The following is a 23744-nucleotide window of genomic DNA, read 5'->3' as shown; positions in this document are numbered from 1 at the left end:
CACTTCCTGCTGACGGAAGGCTTATCAAATGACAAGACATTAGTTCCCAAGTACATTTATTTATTCCAGCTGGATCATGAGTAAGAGGTACACAACCTAGCATTTAGTGTTTTAAGGAAAGAACTTTAACGAAGGAAACTGTTAACATCAAATACTGCACATGTGGATGGCATCACAGGAAAATAAGTTCTTGAAGAGTGAGGCCTTTTGCATCTCAAGATTTATTTTTCTAAACCTTTATTTAATTTATTCTAGCAATTATAAAAATAATTTGGATCTTCATGTAATAGCAACACCAGCTTTAAGATTCACAATAATGTGAATGATAGCTAGCATTTACTGAGTCGCTGATTTTGAGACAGGTACTGTGAGAAGTACAGCGAAACATCTATTTTTAAAAATGGACCAATGCAAAGAGATAGATCAGGAAGATCAGAGGTCGAAGACAAGGAAGTAGTTGTCTGGAAGCCCCTGACCTTCCGACTCCAGAGTTCACTCTCACCAAAGCCTTCTTACTTCTCAGTATTAGTCTTTGGTATTTGGGTTTTGTCTTTTGTTCTTTTGAGAACTTTTCTTTCTTTAGTCTCTTTATTTTCAAAGTTATTTTTTATTTATAAATGAAGCCAAAACTCAAAATGTGATTGTAATTTTTATAACTACTGTACTTAATTAGAGCTCCACTCTATAGAATGGATATTCTAGTAGTCATAACTGCTAAAAGCATCTCATATTACAAAAGTCATTTTTCAAGCTGAGTATGGTGGAGGCAGATCTAGGAGCATCTCTGTGAGTTCAAAGTCAGCCTGCTCTACAGAGTGAGTTCCAGGACAGCTAGAGCTGTCAAAACAATAAAGTAAAAAAGAAAGTCACTTAATCTGCCTCATTAATAGAGAGCGTATGATGCAGCTGGTCACAATAACCTAACCTCCTAAATTTAATATCATTTTAGACTTTCTAGCACCTGTCTTTCTGTGACACTTACTGTCTAGTGTTGAAATGCTGTTTTTAAAAGTATACGAATTTTTAGTAAATGACCCCTACCAGTATACATACCCTTGACTGGACCTGGTTAAACAGTTGTAAATCTTTACTGCTGTAGCACTTCATTGCATTCTCATGAAACCTGAAACTAATTCTTAGAAGATTCAGGGAAACACAGGGGGAGGGATAAAAGGGGGAGGGAGGGAGCCATCTACATGGTATAGTGAGGAAAACTGAAGAGAGAGAGGTTTGCTCATGTGCACCGTGAAGGAGCTGTGGTGAATGTGAACCAGGTGGGGAACCCAGGTGAAAGTAAGTTGTTTTTCGTGTATTTTGCAACATTTCTGTGGGCTTATAATTTTAGTGGGAAAATACATGAGGGAAAATATTGGCATCCCTTATTGTTTGATGTTTCTCTATATTTCTGTAGCTATATATAGTTGATAATTATACTTTGCTATCACAGGAAAGTTATTGTAAAAATAATGATATTTTCTCAGAAAATATGTATTCAGAAACTGTATTTTTTTAAATTTTGAACTTTTCTATGATATTATCTATGGATTCTTAAGAAATTCTTCCTCTTTTAAAAATATGGTACTTAAGTTGATATATTTTGTACTTTCCTTGAAAATATCTACTGTAGTCACTTAGCTATTAATCATGGTCATAGCTACCTAATTCATACCTTCCATCATTTTATAGATGAGTAGCTGTTGCAGGATATCTGATCATACTGTGAAAACTGAGATTGTGTTACGTAATGAAAAAAAACAAACTCTTTCTAGTTGTGGTATGGCTCAACCCTTAGCATACACCTTTAATTCCTCTGGCCGGCATACAGTCATGCCCTTAGTAATACCTTTAATCTCAAACAATATAGGTAAAGTTAATTTGTAGAAGGAAGCACCAATATTTGTAAGTGATGTTTAATTGAGGGGCAGACAAAGTGATGAATCAGAGAAAGATTTGATGGAATAGGATATGCCTAACTCTCAAGTGAAGAGACAGACAGGAAGAGTAGGAGACTTTAAAAAACAAGGGAGAGAGAGAGAGAGAGATAGATCGTGCATGCGTGAGAGAGAGAGAGTGCTGTGTATATGCCCAAGTTAGAATACCTGGGTTCATCTCTTAGCCTTGTTTGTAAGGGATATTGAAGTAGTAATAACCATTGATGGTGCACAAGACTAGATCCCTAATTGTAGCCTCTGCAGACTTCTGGTAAGAAACCAGATCTTTTTAAGAGAATGTTTGGTTTCAGAGTTGGGAGGGCCAGCTCTTAGATGATCTTGTAATACCTCCTAATGTCAAATGAAAGTGCTCTGATATGGTTAAGACAATGCAGAACAGAACAGGTATACAGACAATAATGAAAGTACCCAAAGGATAAGACATTTATGAATATATGGTAAATTAATTAGCTACATAGATTTTAAAGTAAGGGAGAAGAGATAGCTCTTCCTTTTTTCCTTTTAGAATTCAGTTGTCACAGAAGATTTATGAGTTTGGAGAATCTTGGAAATATATATGTATATATTTCTAGAATATAGAATATTTTAAATTCTTAATAGATTTCCTTTGTATGAATAGAAGAAGAACATATATGTTTCAAAGTTTAAGCATGAGGTATACCTGGAAGGAAACTATGGAGACCTAAATCTAATCTTGAAAATTGTTTTAATACTGTCTCTTTTTCATGGCATCCAGGCCATGCACATATTTTAAAACAAAATCAACCCTGTGAGTTGCTTTACATATACCATGGATGGCTTATTATGATTTGGTAACACTAGAAATAATTTTTTGCACCCATTGTGAGGTCTCAGACACTACTGTTTGGATAATCTTCTTGTGTATTGTATAAAGGTTGTCTTTGTATTATGTGAACTTTGTAAACATTCTTTTCCATTACTTTCTGAGTAGTTTAATAGAGCTGACTAGCTAGGCAGGAAAGGGAAGGGAAGGCAGGACTTCTGGGCTGAGAGACAGGAACTCTCGGGAAGATTTGAGAGGTGGGGGAATTCATTAGACACAGAGGAACAGGGGACTGGAGGAGAGGTAACTAATGAGCCGCATGGCAGAACACAGATTAGAGTAAACAGGTTAATTAAGTTATGTGAAGGAGTTGGGAACAAGCCAGCTATAAGGCCTAAGGGTTCATAAGTAAATATGTCTCTGCACTGTTGTTGGAAATAAGCCCGTTGAGACAGTTTGGTGAAACACTACCCTCTCAGTGCAGAACTATCATGGATACTTCTTGATATTTTTAAACAGGCCTGGGATATTAGATACTCAAGGATACTTGTCATTTCTTTAAAAGTTTGCAAAAGAAGCCCTAAGGTACAGTGTTTTCTGTCTTCATAACAACTTATAGGGACATATTCTTAGCATGTATCTTTAATATTCCTTCCTGTGCCCATATTCCAGTTAGGAGCTTCAGGTTTACCTTCATGAAGCATTTGCTGTTGTCCATGATGTCAAGTCACACTGACTGTTGAGCCTGACTTAGTTTCTCATTTGAAAAACATAGTTGTTCAAATTAAGAGTTCCAAAATGGTGAGCATGGGAGAGAGTTGGCTCTGCAACTTGTCTACTTTGCTATGACGTGGGTGAGGGAAAGATGACCCTACCCCCACCTTTCCCCTTACCTTCTACAGCAGGCAGGAAAGCTAGCTCTGAGGTTATCAGAGCAGGAGATGCTGACCCTGCCCCTCACATGCTGTAGCACTTGGTAAAGCAGGCCTTGCACCGTACCTGGGCAGCACAGTAGAGATGGCCCTGCATGTGGAGGTTGCAGGTGAGCCAGCCCTGAGGGTGGGTGAGGGGAGTGTGGGATAGCTGGCTTTGCTTCTTGTTTTCTGTGCTGTAGAGTGGACGAGAGGGAGACAGAAAGAGGGAGAGAGGCCTCTCCTCTCCTCCCTTGTCTCTCACCAAGCTGGCCATGACCTCACTGGCTACAATGTTCTTGAGAGTGGTTCTTGCACCTTGCCTGGGCAGAAAAGTAGAGCTGTCTCTGGTAGCAGAGATTACAGGTGAGCTGGCCCTGAGGACGTGAGAAAGGGAGAGCCAGTGGACTGTCCAGTTTAGATATGCTCAGATCCAGGGCTTTGAGTTAGTCCACCACAGCATCTACCCCATCAGTGAACTGCTGGAGTGCATGAACAGGCTGGTCCCATCCAAAACTACAAGAGCTCCATGACACATGGCAACAACAGGATATCCAAGAGGAGTCCCAGTGAGGTTGTGCATTGATAGTGTCTTGCTTGGTAGCACTGATAGTGTAGTAGAAACCAGAGGCCTCGTACCAGACCAACGAGTGATGAGCATTTGCAAGCAAAGAAGGTGGACGCAAGGGTATATTGTAAGACACAATGTGACACTTCAGATTCTACAATTAGTTTTGTTTTGTTTTCTCTGTTCAGAGGGAGGTTGCAAGAGTGGAGGGTAGGTAGTTTGCAAGGTTTGGTAAGAGGTGAGGAAGTAATGAGTGGGATTGGGGTACATGGTATGAAATTCACAAAAGAACCAATTAAAAGTTTTAAATTTTCTAAAATGTGCCACTAGGATTGTGTTTCTTCTGCAGCCTTAATGTGTCTGAACCATTAAAACAGATTTCTGTAGGCCGGACAACTTATGCAACAATTCTTCCCTGTATTTCTACAGGCTTTGGAGTTGAGTACCAGACTATGTGTTTGTATTTTTTGAGACAGAAAAACGTTCACTAGTGTCTTTTCTAAGAGTTCTCATCCCATTGAGGAGGACTCTAGCCTATGACCTCTTACATACATCGCATTAAGGCCTATTAACATTTCAATTTGAGGAACACACACAAACCTTTTGGTAATGTTTGTGTCATATGGAGATTTTGCTAGGAGAGCATTCTTTGGTTCTGAATTATTTTCTTCTAAACCAGTGTTAATGTTATGAGAACTCATCATCACTTCCCCTAGTCTGTCTCCTTCCCTCTGTTCCCACAAGCATACCACCGTTCTCTCCGTGTCGTTCCTTCTTCCTGTCTATGAGCCCAGCCACTGCAGTCTAGAAAAATGCCTTAGTTTCTGCTCCTTTATTTAATCACACCTACTGAATATCTTATTTCACACACCTGCTGGAGATTAATCCTTCCTTTGAGATAAAATATTAGTATACTGAAGCTTAGTGGAGAAGACTGTTAATACAGCCTTTAAGTCAAACAAAGCTAGGCTTGAATCTCTTCACTTAGGTAGACATGGGACGGGGCAGAACACTTGGATCTTAGTTTATGTTTCAGTGCCATTTAGCACCCTTAGCTTCTGATTTCTTTCATCAGTAAAATAGAGGTGGTATTTCAAAGGGTTAAATGTCAAATGTGAAAGATTAAATGGTTTGTTAGTGCTGAGCACTGAGAAAGATGTTAAGTTATATTACCATAAGATATAGAATATAGGGAGATACAGAGGTGAAGGGCTATAATTCTAGTACTTGACAGGTAGATGCAGGAGGATCCTGAATGGTCAAGGGTAGACTGAGCTGCACAAAATCTGGGCTAGTCAGAGTTTCATAATGAAACTATGTCCCCCAAAACAAAAGCAACCTTCGTTTCCTCAAATAGAATGAAAATACTATAGTAAACAATCCGTGGATAATTTTATAGAGATATACTCTATAGGAAATATACATATTAAATTGTACAGTTTGATAACTTTATACACATCTAATCCATAAAACCATCACCACAGTCTAAAGGTTTTTTCCCTGCCCTTTTCTGATCTCTCCCATCTGCCTAACCTCCAGGAAACTATTGATCTCTTGTCATTGTAGATTAACTTTCATTTTCTAGAATTTCCTATAAATGGATTTATTCAGTCTGCACTCTGTTCTTTCCCCCGGCTTCTTTCACTAGCACAGTTATTTGCAAGTCCATCCATGCTGCTGCACAGATTGACAGTTCATTTCTTTCTATTCTTAAATAGTATTCTAGTAAGTAGATACCTTAGAATTTGTACTTTATTGACAAGTTGTTTTCAGTATTTTGATTTTACAAGTACAGGTGCTGTGAAATTTTTGATTGATATTTCTTGTCTCTATTATAGTCATAGTTGTAGAAAAACTGGATCATGTGACAGAATGTTTAGAAAAATGGCTTTTTAAAGAAACTGTCAAACACCGTCATTCCCACCAGCAGTGTATTAGAGTTCAGGCTCCTCTACTCTTTGTTAATTCTTGTGTGTGGTTTGTTTACTTTAGGCAGTCTAAACGTGCATGACCATTTCATTGTGGCTTCAATTTATATTTCCAAAATCACCAATGAAGTTTGATAAATACTCATGCGACATTAGGTGATATTATGAAATGTCTATTCACGCATTTTGCCTATTTCATTTGGTTTTCTTTGTTTTTGAGATTGTATTTTCATTACATTTCTCCTTCCCCTTTCCGCTCTACAAACCCTTCCCAGTTCTCTTCCAAATTCATGGCCTGTTGATTCATTAATTGTTATTGTATGCATATATTTGCTTATATATAAATACATATTCTTACATGTAACCTGTTGAGTTCATACCCTGTCACTTTCGTACTTACATGAATGTTTTCATGGTTGACCGTACATCCTGGACAGTCCACTTTCCTGAGGAAGAGCACCTCTCCCACTTCCAGCTTTTTTCACTTTCCTATAGCTCTTTGGGTAGGGTTGAAACCTGTGGTCCTTTCTCTGTCCAGTGTGGCATGTTCATTGATATTCACCTTGTTCAGCTCAAACGTAGATGGCCATGTTGGTGAGACTTCATGGTGTAGCTTCTGATGTTACTGCGAGACACGATTGCACAACAAACTACCTGATCTCCTCTAGGGCTTACAGTCTTCTGCTTCTTCTTCTGGAGTGACCCCTGAGCCTTAGCTGTGGGGCGATTTTGTAGATGTATCCACTGGGCCTCAGCTCCACAACCCTGTCTATCAGGGGTTGTAGTGAGGGATGAAGACTACATTATCTGTGGGCATAGGACCAATGTTTGTAGATTGTCTTTAGGAATTATGCTTGTTTAGTAAATTACTAGGTGTTACTAACACTGAGTTGTTCGTTAGGCTTCTAGTATTAGGCATAGTTAGATAGTTTGCTCTTCTTTTCTCTTAGATGACCTAAGTGGCAGGGTTACAGGAAATGAGCCAGTGCATCTGAAACCCTCTTGTTAGACAGGCCTCAAGTTCAATTAGAGAACAGTACTATGCCTCTAGGGTTGTCGTCCCACGCTCATAAGTGTCATAGCTGGGTGGAATTTTTCATTGCCTCCCTTTTTTGGAAGCTGGCATAGTGCCTTCTAGTATGATGAAGGCCAGAAAATTTATATATGAACACTGCATCTGTATCATTTCTCTCTACTCCTTTTTCTCTCCAGTTCCTCTCATGCCCTCTCATTCCTTCTACTTACACACACACACACACACACACGCACACACGTACACACACACACACACACACACACACACACACACACACACACTATAAATTATAAATAAAATCTGCTTATGCATATGTGTTTTGGGCTTTTCTCTTGGCAGTCTATCAAGAGTTTTATCCCAGAACTGAGAAGGACTGATTCTCCTTTGAGCAGGCATTAACTGCCTGTAGCTTTTCATCTAGGAGAGTAGCCTCATGAAATTTTCCCCATTCTCATTGGCATTCCAATAGCTCATAATTATACCTTCTCAGGGCTTGTTCAGGTAACCATGTTGTTGGAATCGATATTTACAGTTTCACTGTCATATATAAAAACACCATCTCACACAGGTGTCCTGGTCGTCTGCCTCTTACACTTTCTCACTTCGTCTTCTGTAATGTTCTTTGAGTCTTAGCTGTAGGGCTAGTTCTGCGCACCCCTCCATCAGCTGTTCTTGGTGTTTTGACTAGTTATGCATTTCTCTAACGATTTGTGGTCTGGTGCAGAAAGACGCCTCTTTGACAAGGATCAAGAGCATCACCTTTATCTGTGGCTTTAAGAGACTTATTATGCAGCTTGAAATTGTATTGGTTTACAGAAGTGGCAGTAGTAGGGTCTCTTCTAGGTCTCATGGCCTCACCAGCCATGGGCTGCGCTAGGTTTACAGTACCCAGGTATGAATTCCCTCCTATTGAGGGGGCCAAAAGTCCAGTCAGATAGCTGGTGGTTACCGCCAGGATGTAACCCCACTATTGTACCTTTCTTGTTATCTTGAAATTCTTGTCATTGTTGTGGTTTGTAGGACTTACAGTGAGACTGCCATGAAAATAAATAGGTATGATCTTTTTCTCTATTTTTAGTATGGTTTATTCTCAGTGCATTTACTTTACACAGTCTTCTTTATGAATGTCTTGATCTTTGAAATGTTTTTCCTGTGTGCATAAAGTTGGTTTTTATTTTCTCTTGTGTTTCATTCTTTGGTAAATACACCTGCTTATGCAGATATAAAATCTTGCATTTCAGGAGTCTGTCAATCTTATATTCCAGGGATGTACTTGTTTTTAATGTGCTTGCTATCCTTTTATATATTTTTGTATGTGTTTAGATAATTTTTGGGTAGTGTCTCTTCATTATGTGGGATATTCATTTACAGACTTTTTCATAATGCATCTGCCATGCTTTGGTAGTAGGATAATGTTGAAGCTGATGTTCCTCTTTCAGTTTTATACTTAAGTAACTGAGCCACATGGACTTTCATGGTTTTTGTATGAATGAATTTTATGTATGTGTGACTGTGTGTATTTTTATGTGCACATGTGAGAGCATGTCCATTTGGATGTATATATGGAAACTGATTTATGTATGTAAATGTTATGGAAGCCAGAATAAAATCTTGGGTGTGTTGTTTCTCAGGAGCTATCCATCTTTATTAAAAAAAAAAAACAAATTATTTACTTTTACACTCTAGATTTTATTCCCCTCCTGGTCTACCCTCCCAACTGTTCCATATCCCATTCCTCCTCCCTGCTCCCACCAACACCCTGTTCTCCACACCCCACCCCACCAGACCGCTAAACTTCCTGGGGCCTCCAGTCTCTTGAGGATTAGGTGCATCTTCTCTGACTGAACCCAGAGACCCGGCAGCCCTCTGCTGTATATGTGTTGGGGGCCTCATCTCAGCTGGTGTATGCTACCTGGTTGGTGATCCAGTGTCTGAGAGACCTTGGGGGTCCAGGCTAATTGTGACTGCTGGTCCTCCTACAGGGTCGCCCTCCTCCTCAGCTTCCTCCAGCTTTTCCCTGATTCAACCAGAGGGATCAGCAGCTTCTGTTCATTGGCTGGGTGCACACATCTGCATCTGACTCTTTCAGCTGCTTGTTGAGTCTTTGGAGAATAGTCATGGTAGGTCCCTTTGTGTGAGCACCCTTTAGCCTCAGTAATGGTGTCAGTTCTTGGGGCCTCTCCTTGATCTGGATCCCACTTTGGGCATGTTGCTGGACCTTCTTTTCCTCAGGTTCTTCTCCCTTTCCATCCCTGCATTTCTTTCAAACAGTAAGAATTATGGGTCAGAACTTTGGCTGTGGGATAGCAACCCCATCCATCACTTGATGCCATGTCTTTCTGCTGGAGGTGGGCTCAACAAATTCCCTCTTCCTACTGTAGGGCATTTCATCTAGGGTCCCTTGTCCCCACGTTGCGTTCTGAGAGTCTCACTTCCCAGGTCTCTGGTACATTCTGGAGGGTCCTTCCAACCCCCTTCCTTCCAAGGTAGCCTGTTGCCATTTTTTTCTGCTGGCCCTCAGGGCTTCAGTCCTTTTCTCCCACCCAATACCAGATCATGTTCTCCTCTCCCCTCCCCAGTCACTCCTTCTCTCCCCTCTTGTGGTTGCTTTCTTCTTCCTCCCAAGGGGGACTTTCCCATCTTTTTTTTTTTTTTTTTTTTTTTTTGACTTTGACTTTTTGGGGACAGGGTATCACTATGTAGTCAAGTCTTGTCTTGAACTCATAATACTCCCAACACTGCCTCCAAAGGGATAGAATTACATACAGCCTCAGGCCAATATTTCTAGACTATATTTTTATTTTCATTCAGTTTTAAATATTTTCTTGTTTTGTTCTTTATCCCATAGTTATTTAAAATAGTTTGCAAATATTTCAAGATTCTCTAAAGAAATTGGAGTACTGATTTGTAATTTACTTTCATGTGAAAAACATGCTTTGATTATAAATAGTTATTAAGAGAGAAGCATTGAATTCTGAATGTAGTTCTCCGTCTGGCCTTGATTGGTTTCCTCATAGGCACCCGGTGATTAGAACTCAGTAGAATATTTCCTCCAAGTCTCTAGTGAGCTTTCTTCTTGGCGTTTTACCATCCTCTCTTGCTCGCCTTTCTCCGTTATTCAAGTCTAAAGGTGTGCTAGCATTTGTTGCATCCTTTCTCCATATTGCAGATTAGACATTTGGCAGGCAGTGAGCTAAGTTCTTCTTTTCTGTCACCCAGATCCTTCTTCCTTTTGTAGCTTTAATTCAATGTTTTGAAATCCTTGGTTTCATGTGTTTTATCAAGTGAACATTGAAATAGTGTTCTGGAATAAATCTTAATTGTGCTATCATAAAACAAATACTTTTTAATACTTTTTAATTTGATATGATAAGTAAAATTACCTGTCAGCACTAAATAATAGTGAGTTTGTATGTGCTTATAGGCGCATGTGGGGTGACGATAACAAAGCTGAGTTTTTAAACATGATCGATTTTCCCATTTGAAAATGTTTGTGTCTGTGTGTCTGTATGTGTCTCTGTGAAGTATGTGTGATATATAATATATGTGAAAAATTATGAAACAAACACTAACACCTCTATTTCAAACTATTCTGTGGAACTTTTTCACAGATTGCTAATAAGAAAGTACAGCAGAATGAGAATGTCATCATCATTTTGAAAACTGCATGACAGGTTCTTGTATAATTATTTGTGTAGCACAACAGTTCTACTATTATAATGTTGGCTTATCCAAGATGGAAATGTAGTTCACAGAAAAAAATCTGAATAATTTTGCTGGTGAGATAAATGGTAGGTATATGACACAGAGGTCAAGGAGCTAAACTCAAAGTCTGTGTAATATATGATTCCATTTATATGAGCGTCTGGTATAAACAAATTTACAGATAAGAATCAGTAGCTACTCTTAAAAATCCCAACATTTCAGGTGGCTGAGGCAGGGGTGAACATGAAAAGTTTGAGGACAGCATGGACTACAGATTGAGACATTTTCCCAAAAGAGTGAAGGCACAAAAATGGAGAATAGGGGAGGAGGAAGGGAGGGAAAAAGAAGAAGAAAAAGAAAAATCAATCAGTCTAGCGTTTATAAATGTTGCCAACAATGAGGTACAACCTTTTCCCCTTAGTGTGATCAAATGTATGTCTTGATTATCCTGTGGTTCCATAGCTATGCAGGGAAACCAGTTAACATACCTGATTCTTATTCTTAGAAAGAGATGATCACATAATAGAACCTTGACTGACATCTTGAAACTTGAATGGTATAGAATCCTACTGTGACATAAATTTCATAATTAATTTGTCTCTCACTTTACCTATACTCTTTGTACAGACAGTGTAGTTAATTGAAAACATTAGTTTACTTTCTGAGAGTCAGTAATTATGCCATGTGCTAGGCAGAGGATGCATTTACAACCAGTTCCAATAGGAGCCATGAGAGCCGAGTTTCTAATGAGCTTCCCTAGAGAAGCATTTCACACATGTTATCACAACTTACTGCTGGAAGAATTAACTATATCCTGTGTGACTGCATTTGAAAGGACTCTGGAAGCCTATGCCTGGTTCCTCTGGGCTTTGCTTCCTGTGCTTTACCCTTTTGACCATGAATTGCCTACTGATTCTGTAAGATATCTTAGCCCCAACAGTTGCTTTCATGAATCCCTAGTGAACCCTAATCTGAACATACTTGGAAAGGTCCTGATACAGCCATATACAATTGTTAAAACTTGCAAAATTGTGTTTTTAAACAACCAAAACGAAATTTCCAACTTATATATTGTTTTTAATTTACCTACAAAATAATTATAAATTCTTAATGATGTCTAAAAGAAACAACGTATTCATCATTAGAACACTGACTTGTGGATAAGTTTGGCGTAGAGCAATGGTGCTATGTAGTTATGACATTTTGAAAGTAAACTTTTAATTACTTTAAATTACTTTAAATTGTTACTCTTGGAAAATTTTTACTCTTTTACCTTAAATAGTGACGTTATTACTGTTTTATATGTGACATGATTGATGGACTGAAGAAGTAGATGGAATCTTTGAATTTCATATACCTAGAGCTAGAATTATGTAACAGCTGACGGTGTAGAAATTGGAGATATCAGCAGCAGGCTACTGCTGTGCTTTAGGCTGTATTTTAATCAAGCCACAATTAGAATGTTATTGCAAAGAGAAAACTCTGAAATTAGAGCAGCTTTCCCTTCTACATAATCTACATAGATAGCCTAGTATAATAAATTGCTTTGATACAATGTATGGTCACTGACCATCTCTTGGAACTGTACATATGCAGGTACCTTGCCACCACTCTTTTCCTTGCCATCGAGAATGTGTTGGCCTCAGTGGTACCATTGTCAGAAGCTGTTGAAAGCCTACTCACTTTGAAGGTAACGCACTGCCTGCTTCTCACAGCCAATCTCTTAATTTAATGGCTTTGCCTTCAGCGTTCTGTGCATTTTAGTCACAAGAGGCAACTTAAAACTTAGACACACCTGTTTTCTTTTTCCATGCCTCTCTGTCTTTAGTGCTTATGCCTTAACTGGTTATCCCAATTCTTTCAAACTCTGTCAGAAATGTGACATTATTTAGAAGCCAGTCAACCTTGTCTTTCCCTTTGGAAACATGACTCTGTCCGTTGCTTCCCGTTTTTATCTGTTCTCGAGGCATTTGGCATATACTGAGCATGTGGTGTCTTCCTCACATACTTTAATGTACGTGTAAAACTCCTAACTAGACCTTGCTCCTGTACTCTCCGTCCCAGGCTCACTAGCTGGCGTGTGCTACTGGGTCTTTCATATATGATATTGACTGAAGAAAAGAGCAGACCTAAGAGCTTCTGTGGATATTTCTTCCTGGGGTTTTACATTTTCTCTTCTTTTTATTTTTATCTTTTCCTAAGCAGTATGGGATGTGTCCTCAATTTGTTTGGGAATACAGAAATAAACTCTGTACCCACATGTGAGATTCATGATTTTCAAAATATTTCTATTGCCTTTAAATGGCATTTTTTGAACAGCTATGTTTTGACAGCTCAGTGTTGATAGCAGTGATTCACATGCCTGCTGTTGGTGGGTTTGACCTGCACACTCAACCTGCTCTTACACTTATGTGCTTTTCTAAGAGACACAGTTCCTTCAAAATTCCTCTAGAAACTGAAAATGTCTACCCCATAGCCATTTTCTGTAGATGATCAAGGTTTCTATTAGTCTACCTAAACTTATTTTAGTTAGGTTACATTTCTTTAAATAATCTAGGTACAGATATGAGCAATTGAATAAGTTCATCCAAGTCTTATTTGTTTTGCATTTTAGTGGAAGAACTTGGTAAGCTAATTTATTTGATAGTTTTTAAAGTTTATAAGGGCCTTTTTCCTGTTCTATCCCTCTTTATGCTTTGAAAGTTTGGAGTGAAATAATCACATTTTTATGAATGACATATGTTTTATGTTTGTATGCTGTCTTAGTTAGGGTTTTACTGCTGTGAACTGACACCATGACCAAGGCAACTCTTGTAAAGACAACATTTAATTGGGGCTGGCTTACAGGTTCAGAGGTTCAGTCCATTATCATCAGGCGGATATATGGCAGCATCCAGGCAGGCATGGTGACCTGAGAGTTCTACATCTTCATCTGAAGGCTGCTATCAGAATACTGGCTTCCAGGCAACTAGGATGAGGATCTTAAAGCCCATACCCATAAGGTCACACCCACTTCAACAGGGCCACACCTTCTCATAGTTCCATTCCCTGGCCAAGCATATATAAGCCATAACATATGCATATGGATGCATGCTGTATGTGTAGATTCCAGAAGAAGACAGAAGTTGGCTTCTTTAATTTTTACCATCTTTAATTTTGTTTTTTTAATTTGAGAGTTGGGTTTTTATTGAACTTGGTCCTCACTCCGGCCATACTGGCTGGCCAGCAAGTCCTGATATCTTCTTGTCTCTACCCTCTCAACACTGGGACCAGGGCCGCACTGTCTGGAACAGCTCTTTTTTGTGGGTACTGGGTATCAAACTTTGAATTTTAATGATTGCTCGACAAGCATTTTACCTCCCATGCCATCTCACCAGCCCTGGTTATTCCTTTCTGCTTTCGTCTTTGACGTTCTCTTCACTGTCGGCGTCTGATCTATACTAAATGCTAAGGGTTTTCAGCTGTGTCTACAGAGTTGAATTCAGAGGCACACATGCAGTCAGACACCCACCCATCTTGTTGCCAGCGCTGCATCTCTAGAGCTTTCCTGGGTCAGGAGTGCATGCTACTTATTCTGTGCAGTTTTTCATTCCCCCTCACAAGGTGAAATTTTTAGGGAATGAACTCCAGTTGTCTGAAATTGAGGTAATATTCTTGGTTTCATGTACTGTTCCTCCTTATACTGACATGTTGTGAGTGGCGCTTTCCTTTCGTTGAACTAGTATTTTGGTGCTTACTGTCATCTCTGTCAATAGGAGATATAAGACTTTTGGTACAAAACTCCGAGCTTCCTAAAAGTTTAATTATAGTTACAGTTTTGATGTCGCATATTAACTCGCTATACTGTGGGCTTCTGGTAAAGGTAAATACTGAAAGTAAGGTTGGGTTTGATTTTTACCAAATTACCTTTTTATGTATTTTGTTTTAGATTTTAAGTATGTTTTAGGCCATTTTCTTGTTTGTTTCTAACCTGCAACTACTCTTAGTGCTTTATATAAACAAGCAGAGATTTTTTTATAACGGGAAAACAAAAGGGAAGAAATGTAAGTCTTGATAAATCTTGATGAATTTTATTTTAAGTGTTTGTTAATAAAAGTCAGCATAAATTCAAGAACTCACAACAGGAGAGACAACATGAAGACAGTTGGGATGTGATTGCTCTGTCACGTCATTATAGAAAATTGTTTATGAATTGAAAGACTACTGATTTTCATTTTTTAAAGGTTCTTTTCTTTTGCTTGGCTTTTGCATAGTGGAATCACTTGTTAAGTGTCTGCTTCAAGATAAACACTGCAATCCTCAAATGTAAAATCCAGCTTTCTGTCAGATTCTTCAATGTTTGAAATTTTTTTTTTGTGGGATGTCATGATACTTGTTTACATACTAATCAAGGGTTTTTAGTTAAGATGCTGCAAAGGTTTCAGTAAGTTTTTTGCTTGTAGGTCTGTATCATAATAGGAGTATGTTTAGTATCCATTTCACAGAGGTATCAGAGATGGGCAGGATTTATGTGCTTCATGTGCCTGATTTAGAAAGTATTGCTCTTCTAGAATAAGGTCAAGATGGGTCTCTGATCAGTATCAGAAGAAGAAGGGAATCTATTTTCAAACTTTTTTAGAATTCAATTGTTTTTGAGAGCACAATATCTGTGGCGTATCGATCGTCAGGGTCTTGTACTTAGTCAAAGGCTATCTCCTTTGACTCACCCCTTAGCATGGTGTCATCCTCCTTGTTGTGATAGATTGTTACAATCTCGGGCAGTGTAATTACACACTAGCCAAGTGGGTCATTTATTTCTTTACCTTCACCATTTACCAAAAATCTCCTTTATCTTTGGGAGCCAGATCTTTCTTTTGCAGTAAAAGCAAAATAATGCCACATAAAACATTAGATGCAAGAGCGAAGCACATTAAAATTATGAAGAGATTAACTTTTAAATAAGCAAACTGTTACGTGTGTGAGTACTCAGAGTGGCTGACAGATAATGAACATTCCTGTGTTCTTGTTATCTCCACTAATATCAATGTGTGAATGTTTAATGTTTTAGGGAAATGAAAGACATAGTTTTCCTTGCTTTGTTACTTCCCATGTTTAATTTCTTTAAATATGGTAAAAATATCCATATTTAAACTTTCACAGAAAACTTAGTATGGATTCATGGATGAAATCTTTACTTATGAACAACATATTAAATAGATTCACACCTCAGAAATAATAATAGGATATTAGATTTCATCTTTAACCCTTGCTCATTGAGAGCTTAACTTTTCTTCCTATTCTCTGAGGTATTAATGATTGCTTGGCAAGCATTTTACCTCCCATGCCATCTCACCAGCCCTGATTATTCCTTTCTGCTTTCGTCTTTGACGTTCTCTTCACTGTCGGCGTCTGATCTATACTAAATGCTAAGGGTTTTCAGCTGTGTCTGCAGAGTCAAATGCAGAAGCTGAAAGCATTGGTGTGAACATGGTGTTACGGCTTCCATGTGTAATTAATGACATGTACTAATCAAAAAATATGACACATACAAACCATTTCTAAATGGCTATATTTCTGTATGAGGTAGAAACATTTAAAATTTTAATCATAGTTTTACTTTACATGTTTATGGTAAATATATATGTACAGATCTAATCATAAAACCAGAGTAATTAGTATTTATGTCTCTTAAAACTTGAGAAAATTACTTTGATTAACAAGTAATAGTTTTATATGTATAATGTTTGTTACATGCAGTGTGATATTTCAGGGCATGTGTACAGTGTATAATGATAAAACTGAGGTAGTAAACATTTCTATTTTCTAATTATGCTAATTATGAAGAAAAATACATTATGTTTACTTTAAAACTACAATTTTAATTTAAAATCTACATCATCTTAAACAATCTTTTCTCCTACATTTGAACTCTGTATTCTGGACTGCTTCTTGTTTATTCCTGATTTTGTTTGCTAATGCTGTTGTACCCAAGCATACTTCCTGTTGGGGGAGAGTTTCCCATTGGTGAGCATGTAGCTTTCCCTATCCCTTCTGACTAGTTTCAGTTTGAAGTCTACTTTCTCAGATATTAAAACCTTACTGTCAGAGAAAAGTAATCCAAATATTTGTCCTTAGCTTTGCTAATTGCTTTTGTTTTGAGTGGAAAGGCATTTTCTTGCCAGTAGTGTTAGGCATAACGTGACAGTAAACTCAGATTGATATATGAGTTTCTAAGTCATTCTATTGAGAGCATGTGGAAAAGAAAGGCGTTCTTTGCTAGTGGCATGCCCTACAGAGTGTACAGGTAGTCCAGAGTGTATGGACAGCTACTTAGCAAGGAAGCTAATTACAAATTACAGAAGCATTTATTTATTTTTGCATACTTCTTCGATTCTAGAAGTCAGTTTCAGAGATTCAGTTGTAAAATAATGAGGAAAGTATTTGCCTTGGGCCATTCATCACAGTGTTCTTTGTATTTGCAGAAATCTGTTAAGGATCAACAATGACATGAGAAAGGGAGTATCTTCATAGACTACTTTGAAAATAATCACTAGCTTGCTTCCCTTTATGTGGTTCCTGAACTAGGCAAGGATAGCCTGGATTAACCAATTAGAAGTGCTATGTATTCAGCCTAGCATCCTATCCCTCAGTGGTAAAGGGCTGGGATATGGATCTGTGGTAGAGTGCTTGCCTAGTAGTTACAAGCACGTTTGAGTCCCTTGGCTAACCCTGTTACCCCCTCCAACCGAAACGAAGAATATCCTGGGATCGGGTAAAAAGGTTTTGAGACTCTAAACTAAAAAGGCTTCTACTGACCCAAGATGGCATAAAGCAAAATGTAAGGGTAACTATAGTAGATTGACACAGTGTAAATTATGTTTAAATTCATAATGTTAATTATAAATTTCTGATGCAAAGTTCTTTGTAATTCATGAATTATAGGTATCAGGTGTAGCAAAAGAATAGATTTACAACAGTAAGAATGAGAGCCGATCAGTCACGGCAGTAGGCAAAAGGCTACTTAGTTTAGCTTTACCTAATTCACCGACCATATCCACAAAAAGAGAAGCATGTAAACTTGGTTAGACTTAGTTTGATCAAGAGTCAATCTCTGTGCAGTCTTAGGTTGTAGCTGGACACGACTGCTGAACATTTGAGATACGTTTGCTATACATGGAGATAGGTCAACAGTATAAAACCCCCTCTGTGGCATGAAATCTCAATGGAGGGGAAAAGACATCAAAATATTTTATTATTTTTATGTTCATTAAATGTTGAACCAATTATGTTTTGGGTATGGCAGTATTGGACACTGCAATAGTACAGTTTGTAGAATCTTGAAAGAAAAATTTCCTTGGTAGAAATGAAATTTTTGACAGAAAATCAAAGTAAAAATAAAAGAATCCTGTAGAGTAGAAGAAAGTGGGGAAATTTCTCAGGAGGCACATTACATGGCTCTCATTTGGGTCCCATTAGGATGTGTGTGTGTGCGTGTGTTCGTGTGTGCTCCTGAGTAGAGGAGTTGGAGAGAGGAAAGAGAGACAAAGGAAGAAGGGGAGTGTACGAAATAGGAACATACTGGGTAGGGCGGCTCTGTGCCGCTTAGCCTCCCTGATTATCATAAGTGTAAACTGTGGACAAGTAGTAAAGCAGAGAGACCTCAGTTGAAAGAATAGAACCACTCATGGATATTGTGTTATTTCATCTGCTTATATGCTGACTTTTTTTTTTACCTTACATCATAGTTTTTTCTCCTAATAAGACCTGCCAGTAGGAAAATCATTTATTTACTCATTTCACAAGTGTTTATTGATCGACAGTGCCCGCTCGCCATTGGTACTGTTGTGGAAGCATGACTAAAATGAATCCGATCTAGGTTGCCAGGGAGTTTCTAGGCGCACAACACAGACTTGCATATGTGGTTGTTTAGGCTCTCTAGTTTCTGGGGTATTGCAGTCCTCCATTCCTAGGAAATTACAGCAGGAGCCTTTTGTACTTTATGCCACAAATGTTTTCTGTTAAGTAAAATATTCAGTCAGTATATCACCTAGGATTTGATATTTTTTATTTATTGAGCCCATAGTAAAAGTACACACTAAACATGTGCTTTACAGTACAGTAATTAGCATATAATTTTCAACGTTTCAATGAACTTTTACCATAAAATTTAAGAGCATTTTAATTGCAAGTAATAAGGACTGCTTGTTAATAGGCTGTAGATAATTAGAGAGCTATTTGCATTCTCTCTCCACAAATTTTCTTAGTGTTGGGAGCATCACTTAATTCATAACTTTGTCCCATGAGGATTGGTTAATCCAATTCAGTCACAGTAATAATAGACATGATGTTTTCTCTTTAGCTCTCTCCCAGAGTTCCAATGATTCTTACGGAAGGATTACACCACTGATTAGTTTTATTTATTATAAGTAGAGAAATACTATTTTTCTTGGTCTTTTGCTACACTGTAGTACAACATCTTGGTAAGTTGTATTCAGAATTATGGCAGGTGAATTCAGTCTTTGAAATGTAAATTCTGTTTTGTGTTGAATTCCACTAATTTTGATTCAAAAGCCATTTTTTGTCATCTGCTTAGAACTTTTCTGGAAAAGTCATACCATGAGTATGTCTGTATAGTTTATACACTTCATTAAATTCCTGCTGACTAGAGCTGTTTCTTTTTAAAAAGTGTATTTTCAAATAATTTTTAAGTTCCTCCTTTTATTTGGATTTTTCTTAATATCTATGAATAATATATAATGCACTATCAAAAGTAAACTTTAAAAAGATAAGTAGAAGTTGCTTCTTAAAACAGCAAGGGTTAAAATTGAGTCATCAATAAGACCTTTGTATGGGTTAGTAGTTTTTAAGGATGAGGACTGGCTGAGCACATGACCATCCATTATGCCAGGTTTAGTGAACGAGTATAGCCCAGAGGCAGAAGAGCATGAAGAATGAACACTCGACCAGTCTAAGGAATGTGTGGTAAGGAAAGAAGATCATTGGATAAATGTAGAACGATATGCTAGACCCTGGTTGTCAAGGATCTTAAATGTGAGGCCTGGTATTTGCCCCTGCGTTGTCAGCGTTTCTAATGTTCAGGGAGAACACATGTCTGTATTAGGGCCGTGATAGAAGAAGGGGTAGTGGCCAGCTCTAGAAAATGAGCGAGGCACAATTGTTTTGTGAAAGGGCACTAGATTTGGTCACCAAGAAGATTTTTATTTTAAAACTGGTTGGCTATCATAGTCACATTTTAAATTTTTAGGGAATGAGTGCATAATACATAATGTACTATCCAGTTAGTGACTAGAGTAAGAGAAAAGATTTAGTTCAAGAGATTTGATGATGTGAGGAAATGCAGATGCTGAACGGGAGGGTTTACTATGATGGATTCTCTCAGCGATAAACTCACCTCTCAGAAGCAGGCTGCCAGACAGAAGGTCCTTCAGTTACGTGCCAGTGTCCTTGAAACTGCTGTTTGCTTGTTTACTTGAAAAATATATTCAGAAAAGCTCATATGTTTATTAACTACAAACTTTTCATTAGTCCCCAAATGACCAATCTCTGCTGAGCAGTGAAACTACCTTCTGTGAACCCATGAAAAGCTGAGAGAATCCCTCAGAGATGCATGCCTTGCTGTTCAGTTGTGTCCCCACCCCTTGAGCAGTTGGTCTCGCAGAAGTGTGGTCATTTTCTCTGAAAATGATTCTTTGGCTCTTTAATATCTCAGTTTGATTAATTTACCATCTGTAAATGACTTTGCATGCTTGGTAAATACATGGTCAGTTTAGAAATTTACTTTCAAGCTTTATTTTTATTTTTTAAAGACATTCTTTAAAAGAAATATTTTTGATTATTTTTCTTACACTGAGTATTGAACCTAGGGCCCCACCCCTGTTCACTTCACTATGTTCTAAGTCCTGATAATTTGTTTTAAATACTTCATTTTTATATCTTCCTTTTGTTTAGTAATATAGAAGTGCTGTGTCTGTAATGTGTTTTTTTAATCCCAGCTAGTATAATTGCTAGTGAACAAACTTACCAACTTTGAGGTGTGTAGTTTAGTGATTGAGAGTCTGCCTAGGAGACACAAGATACCAGATTTCATCCCACTGATAAAACAAAGCCTGACCAAAACAAAGACTATAAATAAGTTTAATTCTAAAATGAAATATTCTAGGTTTTGCTGAAGGCAGAAACATTCCTGTCTTCTTCCGTTTTTTGCATAACCTTTACTTATTTTGATACAATGAGTGCACACTGGCTATAAACATGAGAGAAGGTAGCATGGCGCTTGTGTAATGCCAAACGCTGTGATTTGTTCTGTGCATGTCCCAGGTAAAGTGAGGAGACACAAAGTATGGCTGCGATTGAAAACCAATGTCGCAAGGAGCCAAACCATCAAATGGAAAAAAGATAGCATTTTCAGCAAATGGTGCTGGTCCAACTGGAGGTCAACATGTAGAAGAATGCAGATCGATCCATGCTTATCACCCTGTACAAAGCTTAAGTCCAAGTGGATCAAGGACCTCCACATCAAACCAGATACACTCAAACTAATAGAAGAAAAACTAGGGAAGCATCTGGAACACATGGGCACTGGAAAAAATTTCCTGAACAAAACACCAATGGCTTATGCTCTAAGATCAAGAATTGACAAATGGGATCTCATAAAACTGCAAAGCTTCTGTAAGGCAAAGGACACTGTGGTTAGGACAAACGGCAACCAACAGATTGGGAAAAGATCTTTACCAATCCTACAACAGATAGAGGCCTTATATCCAAAATATACAAAGAACTCAAGAAGTTAGACCGGGGGGACAAATAACCCTATTAAAAATGGGGTTCATAGCTAAACAAAGAATTCACAGCTGAGGAATGCCGAATGGCTGAGAAACACCTAAAGAAATGTTCAACATCTTTAGTCATAAGGGAAATGCAAATCAAAACAACTCTGAGATTTCACCTCACACCAGTGAGAATGGCTAAGATCAAAAACTCAGGTGACAGCAGATGCTGGCAAGGATGTGGAGGAACACTCCTCCATTGTTGGTGGGATTGCAGACTGGTACAACCATTCTGGAAATCAGTCTGGAGGTTCCTCAGAAAATTGGACATTGAACTGCCTGAGGATCCAGCTATACCTCTCTTGGGCATATACCCACAAGATGCCCCAACATATAAAAGACACATGCTCCACTCTGTTCATAGCAGCCTTATTTATAATAGCCAGAAGCTGGAAAGAACCCAGATGCCCTTCAACAGAGGAATGGATACAGAAAATGTGGTACATCTATACAATGGAATATTACTCAGCTATCAAAAACAGTGACTTTATGAAATTCAGAGGCAAATGGTTGGAACTGGAAAATATCATCCTGAGTGAGGTAACCCAATCACAGAAAAAAACACACATGGTATGCACTCATTGATAAGTGGCTATTAGCCCAAATGCTTGAATTACCCTAGATGCCTAGAACAAATGAAACTCAAGACGGATGATCAAAATGTGAATGCTTCACTCCTTCTTTAAAAGGGGAACAAGAATACCCTTGGCAGGGAATAGAGAGGCAAAAGATTAAAACAGACACAGAAGGAACACCATTCAGAGCCTGCCCCACATGTGGCCCATATATATACAGCCATCCAATTAGACAAGATGGATGAGGCAAAGAAGTGCAGGCCGACAGGAGCCGGATGTAGATCGCTCCTGAGAGACACAGCCAGAATACAGTAAATACAGAGGCGAATGCCAGCAGCAAACCACTGAACTGAGAACAGGACCCTATTGAAGGAATCAGAGAAAGGACTGGAAGAGTTTGAAGGGGCTCAATACCCCATATGAACAATGCCAAGCAACCAGAGCTTCCAGGGACTAAACCACTACCTAAAGACTATACATGGACTGACCCTGGACTCTGACCTCATAGGTAGCAATGAATATCCTAGTAAGAGCACCAGTGGAAGGGGAAGCCCTGGGTCCTGCTAAGACTGAATCCCCAGTGAACTAGATTGTTGGGGGGAGGGCGGCAATGGAGGGAGGATGGGGAGGGGAGCACCCATAAAGAAGGGGAGGGATTAGGGGGATGTTTGCCCGGAAACCGGGAAAGGGAATAACACTCGAAATGTATACAAGAAATACTCAAGTTAATAATAATAATAATAATAATAAAAAGAAAACCAATGTCGCCAGATAAAACTTTATTTATATTAATAAATATCTTTCTTTTGTCTTAAAATATGTAATTAAAAAATAATCAGCTCAACTATAAAAAACATGTGCTGTAAAAACAACAACAAAAATGTATTTTAGCTTCTATGTACCATTTTTTTCTCTTGACATTGTCAAGTAGTATTCTATATTGGACCCAAACTTATGTAAAAAGTAAATTGAGACAGCGTATCTCACGTAACCCAGAGTAGCTCCTAATCAACGACTTGCTGGCACATCTGCCTTGTCCTCCTGGGTGTGTGTGTGTGTGTGTGTGTGTTTGTGTGTGTATGTGTGTGTGTGTCTGTCCTCCCAGCCTGTACAGGTTCACCTGAAGGGTTTGTACTGTGTGAGCCTAGTCTAGTACTACCTCACTTTGTTCTGCCTGTATTTACCATACTCCCCACCACATTCCTGCCACCATCTCTTTGCTCCAGGCTTTTCTGTGTGTCCTATCTTCTCTTCCTGTGTCAAACTTTTTCTCACCCATGTTTTCCTGTCACTATCTCATGTCTACATGCAGAGGTTAACATTTTTCACATTGTATTTTTATGAAATTTTAATATATATATATATATATTAATCTTTGTTTAGTGGTCTCTTTGTTTTATTTAGTGGGGCATGTGTGTAATTGACCTATGGTGGATATCAGCACATAAGCATGGAATAA

At 38.3% G+C, this 23744-nt stretch overlaps 1 protein-coding gene across 1 annotated transcript in view; it reads left to right on the top strand.

Moving 5' to 3' along the window:
- The window catches only part of Lrba (LPS responsive beige-like anchor protein), a 543225-nt gene that overhangs the window by 229518 nt on the left and 289963 nt on the right, over window positions 1-23744 (top strand). The gene's annotated exons all lie outside the window — the stretch shown is intronic.

Source organism: Rattus rattus, chromosome 3 (genome assembly GCF_011064425.1).
Source record: "Rattus rattus isolate New Zealand chromosome 3, Rrattus_CSIRO_v1, whole genome shotgun sequence".
NCBI lineage: Eukaryota > Metazoa > Chordata > Mammalia > Rodentia > Muridae > Rattus > Rattus rattus.
This window is presented reverse-complemented; position numbering and strand designations above follow the sequence as displayed.